General features: G+C 40.4%; 1 pseudogene; it reads right to left on the bottom strand.

Annotated features, from left to right (window-relative positions):
• Nucleotides 1–4,951: 4,951 nt before the first annotated feature.
• On the bottom strand, nucleotides 4,952–8,502 carry LOC101714759 (serine/arginine repetitive matrix protein 1-like; annotated as a pseudogene).
• Between the last annotated feature and the right edge of the window lie 359 nt (nucleotides 8,503–8,861).

The following is an 8,861-nucleotide window of genomic DNA, read 5'->3' as shown; positions in this document are numbered from 1 at the left end:
GTTCCATCTCATTTCCCTTTGGGGTTGCTGTAGGCGATCTGGAAGTCTGGTTTTGAGACTTGTTTATGTGCCTTCTCATTTTGACAGGGGTGGGGATGCTGTTGGCACCTGCATGGATTACCTCCTCTGAGCTGGGAGAGGTGGGACAGGGGCCAGGAGCGGCGGGAGGGATGGTGGCCTGGAAGCCCCTTCCTCTGGGCAGGGAGTGGTGGGATGGATGGTGGTCAGGAAGCCCCTTCCTCTGGGCCAGGAGCAGCAGGCTGAATGGTGGCCCAGAAGCCCCTTCTTCTGGACCAGGAGCAGTGGGACAGCGGCTCAGAAGCCCCTACCTCTGGGCTGGAAAGAAATACACCTTTAAATACTTTAACCATTTTTTAAAAAGTAGGTTATTTTTCTTATTATTCTTTTATATATGTGATTTGCAAATATTTTCTCCCATTCTATAAATTGTCTTCTAATATTCTTGACAATGTCCTTCTGAAGCCAAAAGTTTCCAATATTAATGAAGTCTAATTTATTTATTTTTATTTGTCATTTGTATTTTAGGGCTCATACCTAAGAAACAGTTGCTTAACTCAAGGTCACAAAGATTTACTTCTATATTTTCTTCTAAGAGTTTCATAGTTTTAGCTCTTACATTTAGATCTCTGGTGTATTTTAATTTAATTTTTGCATATAGTTTGAAGTTGGAGATCTATTTTCATTCCTTTCACCTTAATTTATTAAAATGTCCCAGAAACATTTTTTTTAAAAGCCTATTTGTCCTCATTCAGTTGTTGTGGCACCCTTGGAAACCGCAATTGAGTATAAATATGTTTATTTTTGGAGTCTTTATTCTATACCATTGTGTTACACATTTATACTATATTTATCCCAGTGCCAAATTGTCTTGGTTACTCTAGCTTTGTAGTAAGTTTTGAAATTGGGAAGTGTAAATTCTTCCAATCTGTTCTATTTAGATTATTTTCGCTACTCTGTGTCCCTTGCTTTCTAATGTAAACTTTGGGACCAGCTTCTCAATTTCTGGAAGTAGATATCTGGAATTTTGATAGGGATTATGTTGTTTCTGCAAATCCATTTGACTGACTACTGTCGTTTTAACAATAGTAGGGCATGCTGGCCCCTGAAAATAGGATGTGTTTTTATTAATTGAGGTATTTAATTTCACCCCACAATTGTTATGATTCAGATCTAAAATGTCCCTTAAAAGTCTCATGTGTTAGAAAGGTGATTGGATAATGAAGGTGCTATATTCATCAGTAGATTCATCCACTGATGAATTCTGTAGCCAAATGTAATGTTAGAGGTGGGGCCTGGTTGGAAATTGAGGACATGACCTGAAAGGGTATTTTCTTGTCCTGGCTCCTCCCCCCTCTCTGCTTCCTGGCTGTCATGGAGTGAGCCCTTCCTTTGTCATCCAATTCTCCCATGCCATTTTTGCATAGGAGCCAACCTATCTTGGACTGAATCCTCGAAAAACCATGAACCAAGATAAATCTCTACTCCTTGAAATTATGAGTGTTGGGGATTTTGTCCTAGAGAAAGGAAAGCACTAAAATAACAGTATTTTGAAAGTTGTAGTATACAAGCTGTGCATTTCTTTCCTTAAATTTATCCCTGAATACTTAATTTTTAATGCTGCAGTAAATGGCATTATCTCTTCCATTATTCTTTTTGTCCTTTGCTTTCTCTCTTCTCCTTTGGTATGGATGGCTCAGATTTCTCTAAGGCTTTCTTCTTATTTTTTTTTAATCTTTTTGATTTCTGTTTTTGCGATGTTTCTAATCACTTTCATCTGTCTTCAAAATTGATGGTTCTTTTTTCTGTCTGCTGAAAACTACTCTTAAGCCCCTTTAGCAAATATTTCATTTTACTTATTGTACTTTTCAATTCCATAATGACTGAATTCAAGCTATTCACTTGACAAAAACCGGCTTTCACAATTCTTAAAAATACCAACTGGCTCTTGGGAGCCAGTACAAACTTGCTCTTCCGCATCTCTTGTTCCAATCCTATTGAAGGAGAGATCAAACTAAGCCAGTAATTTTTCTCAATAGTGTACGCTTGTATTATTCTTCTAACGTTATGTTCCTTCTTATTAGTTGCTGTTTCCTGTGCAGTAATCTGTAGCTGTGGCTGTGGTTGTGGCTACAGTGGAGGTGATGGTGGTGGGGGTTGTCAGGGGCAAGACCAGGACCTTAAGTTGGACCTTATTCTTCCTTATTTGAGGTAAGAGCATGACAGTAAGGACTTCTTTCTGTTTGGTTGATTCAGATCTCACATGCTAAGAACAGCCCCATTTTGCTTCTGTTCCAACTTCCATATCATAAAGAAGTCCTTACAGGTTAGTGATAAAATACTTGAGAAAAAAACTTAACCTTCCATGGTAATTTTATTTTCTGTTTGTAACCCACTTCCTGCAGATTAGCATCTCTCATCTATCTGTTGGTGAGTATTTACCTCCTTCACTTATAAAATTAGGAAAAATTGTACATGATCTCCTCTCTGGCTCCTTGGGACACTTTGCTTCTTCAGAGTCAATTACGTGGTCCCATCTGCATTATACATAGCAAATACTCTTTACAATATCTGCTGTGTGGCGGGCCCATGCCCTGAGTGCCTGCAAGTGAGAGGAACTTTTTGCTGTCTTTCCCTTGTCTTCAGTAAAGCATTAAATAGAAGAGGCCTGCTTTTGTTTATTTATTCATTTTTAGAAATTCTATCCATGGTTTGTGGTGCTCCTATTAACAATAAATATTGTGATAAAAATTAAAAATATTGTAAGTGGAAATAATTTAAGATCATTTCATGTAATCGTTCATTTCACAATGCAGAAACTAAAGGCATGGCAACAACCAACAAAAGTGACTTCACCAAGGGCATACTTCTCTGTCTTTTTGTCACCTGGTCGAACACTTTTCAAGACAGTTTGGTTTCCACTGAAGCCCTGTTGTAAAGGTGGAATATTCTTGCTGGAATTGAATGTTATTTTCTTATATCCAACTCATATAAGAAAAAAATCACATTTTTCTTCCAAGTTTTCTTGCAAATGGTCTTTGAATTAGTTTGCTAGATTTCAAGTCTAAATTCAGTTTTATCATTACAGTGCTTGAACTTTTGAAAGCAATGATTATATCACATACATATTCATTCAATTTCAATTATATGAAATGACACTGAGGCATTAATAATGTTATTTTATATAGCTAATTTAATTAGTTTCTTTTTATAAATTACATAAACTTAGATAAAAATGATTAAATACATAGCTTTGAAAAGGTGTGAGAAAGCTCAGGTCCTTTTGTCAAGGCAACTTCATTTTCTCATTAATCTTTTCTGAGAAAAGCTATTATCTTTTATCACCCTTTTCTTCACTTGATAATATTGAATTAGCTGGTACCACATGCTCCTTATCTTTCATTTACTAATAAAGTCACTTAGTTAAATATAATTGTAATTGATTTTTATTATAGAATTGAAAAAAATCCAGTTTTAAATAATATGCATATATTAATCACATACTAATTCATATTCATAGTAAACTATAATATACTTTAAAATCTTCAAGGAAATTTTACTTCTAAAAAGAGGTTCAAAGGAGTCTCTGCCATAAGATAATAAAAGGAAAAATTATTTTGTATGCATTGAAAAAATAAATGATAAATTGTTACTTTTGCTGTTACTATCTAATAAAATATATATAATACATTGCTATAGAAACTTTTAAATCTCAATATATTTGTATTCAATTAATCCCACCAAAAATGTATGTCTAGATTAATTACAATTGGAAAATATCCTACCAGCATAATCTACCTCCATTGCTCACAATATTAAGTAGCATTTTATTACATTCCTGACATAAAATTGTACCTTAATTGGAACTAAGGGAAACTTTCAAAAATATTGTCCTTTACATTATTTAAAAGAAGTAAAGAAAATAGCCTAAAAAAGTAATAATGTTGAAAAGAACTGAATAGAATAGAAAATAAATAATGCTAATTGAATGATTTACTAGGTTTTATTTTTTTTAATTTAGAAATTTATTGTTTAATCCACAAATTTCATATAGCTTTAGTTTAAAAACAAAAAACAAAAAAACAAAAACAGTGAAACCAAGACACTATTTCAAAGTCCAGGCCCTTCCAGCTTCCAATACAAGAGCTCTGAACATTATATATTGGAATTGGAAAAATAAGACAAAAATATGAATGGAGCCATGACATTTTAGAAAACAAAAATTTCATGTAGCTGAAGGATCCTTCCTGGGAGGAGTTAACTGTCTTTACAAGGGGTGAGGGGGGAAGGCAGGGGGCTGCTGGGGGAGTGGGGGTGGGGGACAGGACCAGAACAGGATGGAATCAAATTCCAGTGTTCTGAATCAACTTGTTACACATCCATATAAGCCTAGTGTCCTGGAAAACATGCTTTCATTTTTCTGTCTCATCCTAGAGCTCGAATCTTGATTTATTTCAGCAGCAATTCCACAGGCAGCAGGAAAGATTGCAGTATTAGAATATTCATTTATACTTTTGTGGTACTTCAACAGTGGTCTTATTTCTGGACAAGCTTACAAACCATACAAGGTTGGAAGCACAATTTAAATGGGTGTGAAGACTCAAATGATTAAAAAAAAGTAAAGATAAAAGAAAAGGGGGAAATATGAGGGGGGGAAGCCCCCCTAGGAATAGCCAGGGGCATTTAAAGAAACAGTAAGAATGCCAACAATACTTAAACCCCTTTTTTTAAAAAAGAGATTTTTTTTTTTTGGCTTAAAATATTTTACTCTAAATGAATTTATGTCAGCTGTCATGAAAGAATGTCACTAATACACTATGGACACCTTTTGCAATGTAAATCCATGACCCCCCCCCCTTTTTACATGGTGAACCTCAACCTAGCAATTATTACAATAAATGCTATAGTCTAAAGCTCAAACACATTTTAGCAATTTTGAAATTGAATTGAGTACAAACCAAGTAAAATTTTCATCCTAACAAACATTTCCACCTAGGACTGTGGGGACACTTGAGCCTTCTGCATGGATCTCAGAGCCTCTTCCCACAGGTGCTTCTCTAAGTCATCAAGGTTATCTTCAGCTTCACTTTCAGTCTCCTTCTTCAGCTCTTCGGCTGCCTCGGCTTCTTCCTACGCTGATGTGGTTGTGGCAGCAGCAATGGCTGCAGGGGTTATAGGAGCCGCAGCTGCAGCAGCAGCAGCCTTTTCCTTCTTGTGTTTTTTGTGCTTCTTGTGTTTCTTCTCCTTTTTGTGTTTCTTGTCCTTCTTTTTCTTCTTTTTCTTCCCACCTCCTTCGTGATCTGAATTCCTGGCTGGTGATGGGCTTGGCGTTGGGCTTTTAGCCTTTTTGACTGGCACCGCTGATGACCAGATTGTAGAGGGTGACTGAGACTGGACAGGGAATGGAGGTGCGGGGGGCTTTTTAGCTGCTGGCTCAGGAGATCCAGAGACAGATGGAGAGGAGGAAACCCTTCTTACAGACTGTGGACTTGGTGAGGCAGCCTTTTTTGTCTTTTTAGGTTCCGGAGTTCTGGAGACTCTTCTAATGGGCCTGGTACTTGGAAATGGGGACTGCCTTCTTTGGGGTGATGCCGATGTTCCTCTTCGAACAGGTGGAGGACTTGAGGTCTGAGGAGCTCGAGCCCGCAGTGAGGGAGAATGCCCTTTGGTTGGTTGTGGTGACCAGGTCTCCCTAGTAGCACGGCTCGGGGAAGACCCTTTCCTATGCTTTGATGAGAGAAGGTGAGCGTCTCTTTGCAACTGGGGAGCTTCTTTGTTTGGGAGGTGGAGAGGGGGAGACCCGGCGTTTTGGTGGTGGGGATGGTGATGCCCTTCTCTTGCGGGGGGGGGGGGGTCGAAGCCATTCTTCCCTTTGGAAGTGGAGAAGGAGAGTACCTCCTCTGTATGGGACGAGAGTATCTTCTCGGGTAAGGTGAGCGCCGACGAGGGGGGGAGGAGAGGGAGTCCTTCGTGGAGGTGGTGGTGTAGGAGATCTGCACCCGGAGGAGGAGGAGCCGGAAAAGGAGGTCGGTGTCTTCTGGTGGGTGGAGGGGAGGGACTTCTCCTCCGTCTACTACTTTTAATCACTGGCGATTGCCATCGCTTTCCCATCTGCATCCAAGGGGAAATCTCTTTTTGGCGCTTTCGTGGTGACGGAGATGCACTCCGGGAAGGGGAATGTCTCCGCAGCCTCCTGACCTCGCCATTTTTCACATGGGGTCGCTTGGGTCGCTCATCTTCAGAGGAAGAGGAGGAGCCAGAGTCAGATGAAGACTGCTGGTTCTGTCTTCTGTACTGGCACCTCTGCTGCACAGAGTCGGCTGCAGCCATTTTGCCGCCTTTATCTTCTTCAGATTCAGATAACTGTACTTTTCTAGGCTTTGTTGCTGGTGATGGTGATTCTCTTTTCTCAGTACCTTTATGTTTTGTCACTGAAGTTCTCCCTGGAGACACAGAAACACGACTTTTTCTTGTACAGTTTGACTGCTGGGGTGTTGGAGAATGACGAGTTTTTGGTGGTGGAGTAGCTGGAGGCGATGGCCTGTGCCTTCATCTTGGAGGACTCGCTGATGGAGATAACCTACGAGTTTTTCAAGGGGGGCTGGATGTCCTCTTAGGAGGTTTCTTTGGTGGTGACCAGGAACGAGATGAAGATGATGATGAGCTACTCCCAGACAAGGATGCTGATGAACGCCTTCTTCGTCTTACTGGAGATCTACTCCTTCTATGCCTTGGAGGAGGAGGCATTCGTCTTGGTGGAGTTCTTCTTCGAGGAGATGGTCTCCTTCTCGGGCTTGGCCGCCTTCTAGGTGAATATGATCTCGATCGGGACCTATGGCCCCGTCTTGGTTGAGGATGAGAAGGAGAGCGAGAACGGGTCCAGGACCTTGATTTGGAACATGACCGAGATCTTGGCCGGGTCTTTTTTGGAATTTTTTCTAGAGAAGGTTCTTTAGGTTCTGGCATGGGTTCAGGCTTGGGAACTTTTAGGATGTCACCAGTAGATGTGGCCTCTTGTACTGAAGGTTCTTTTACTTTCACTGAAGGTTCAGGGAGTTCTGGAGCTTTTTCTTTCTTTTCTGGAGCAGGGGAAGGACTCCGACTCTTGGTTCTGTGACGGAGAGATCGAGAATGACTGAGCTTTCTCTCTCCCCTGACAGGGGAAGATTGTCTTCAAGGGGAAGGAGATCTGGATTTGCGTCTTCTTGGGCTTTGAGACCTCTCCCTTTTTTCTCTGCTGCTTTCTTTTTCTTCTTTATCCCTTTTATCTTTGTCTTCATCTTGCTTTTTCATCGATGCCAATTTTTCTTGTTCAATCTGTCTCTTTTATTTCTTCTTTCTTCAGTTCTAAGAAAGCAGAAGGGATTCCAGCAATGTTTTCTTGTGCACTTAACAGCAGGGGCCACAGTTCTCCCATAAATTCTCTAGCATTTTTCCCATTCAAAAACCCAGTCAGGTTGATTTGCATCATTTTGGAATCTGGATTCTTCACTTCCAGCTGGTTGAATATAAACTCAATCACAACATCATCTTCAAATCCAAGGATTTCTGTTACTCGTTTTGTTATCTGCCGGAGTCCAGCTTCAGCGGGTTCAGGTCCTGAGAGGAGGTGTGGAGTCGGCAACGAGAGAATGAGACAGACACTGAGTGGAGGGTCGGCAGCTCAGCTTGTCTGTCTGAGTTATACTGAAATCACTTTACTTATATATGTTTTGATTACACAAGGCTTTGGTAAGCACGTGGGTCCATACACAGTGTGTTTTCATACAGAGTTAAAGAAAAGCTGATATCATCTAAAAAACTGTTTTAGACCACCCAGTTCTAAATACTCCTCTGGGTGCTACGTGAACCCTTGCTAACTTATCAGATTTACATTTGAGGAACAAGAAACATTTTAGAAAGGTCAGGCTACCTCATTAGGCCAAGTTTTGTCAGATCTCATTGTTGTGTGCCCTGCAGGTGTTGGCCAAGGGTGACCAGGTGCCAGACAGTGGGGCGCCTGCGTCATGAATTTGTTGATGTCCCAATTTTCCTTTGTACAGTCAGGGCATGTGGATGTCACGTCCCCACTACTCATGGAGGTATGAGTGAGGGGCTTTTCTGTAAATGGATTTACAATTTCTTCCTGGAATCCCGGCCTAGTAACCATTTCCGAAGTAATGACTTTTATCCTTTCGGTGATTTTTCGGGGAGTACAGCACCGAGGTAATCACCACCGCGGAAAGCGAAAGCAAAAGACGGAGTCGTGGTTTCAGCCATAGTCTCGGTTTCACTGGAGCTGTGTCAAGCAGCGAGATTGTGACCATGGCCTGCGCCAGTTATCCAAGGCTTTATAGCCTCCAAATTTATTTTGCTCATGTCCACCTTTTTTTCTAGGCATTCTGCAAATTTCAGCTGCTTCAGTAGTTTCTCCTGTTTGTTGCTGAACCGATTATCCTGTTCTGCACTCGTTCCGCAGAGGAATCCCGCTTCCATCTTGCTGCCTCGCTCAGAGATCGCTCCCTCTTACTAGGCAATAAATATAATTACACTACTTAATCACTATATAATTATTAGAATGAATTTATACTTGTATAACCTGTTAAAGGACAGAAAACTTAAAGGTCAGTAACTTCTACTGAATAGAAAGTCCTATACTAAAAATATGCTTTTCTCTTCATACTAGCCCTAAAGCCAACAATGCTTGTGTATTTATGCTGATGATGTTTAGTCGACAAATGGTAAAATTTGTATTGAAAGCGGGTGTGCTGGTTTTGCTTTTTCATTTCTTCTTCTTCTCTCAGTCATTGGTTTCAAAGTCCTCCATGCCAAATGTTTTGCCAGGACTATTAAAACTGTAGATC

Source organism: Heterocephalus glaber, unplaced genomic scaffold (assembly GCF_053883595.1).
Source record: "Heterocephalus glaber isolate CG9 unplaced genomic scaffold, H.glaber_assembly_v1.0 deba00001504, whole genome shotgun sequence".
NCBI classification, from domain to species: domain Eukaryota; kingdom Metazoa; phylum Chordata; class Mammalia; order Rodentia; family Bathyergidae; genus Heterocephalus; species Heterocephalus glaber.
This window is presented reverse-complemented; position numbering and strand designations above follow the sequence as displayed.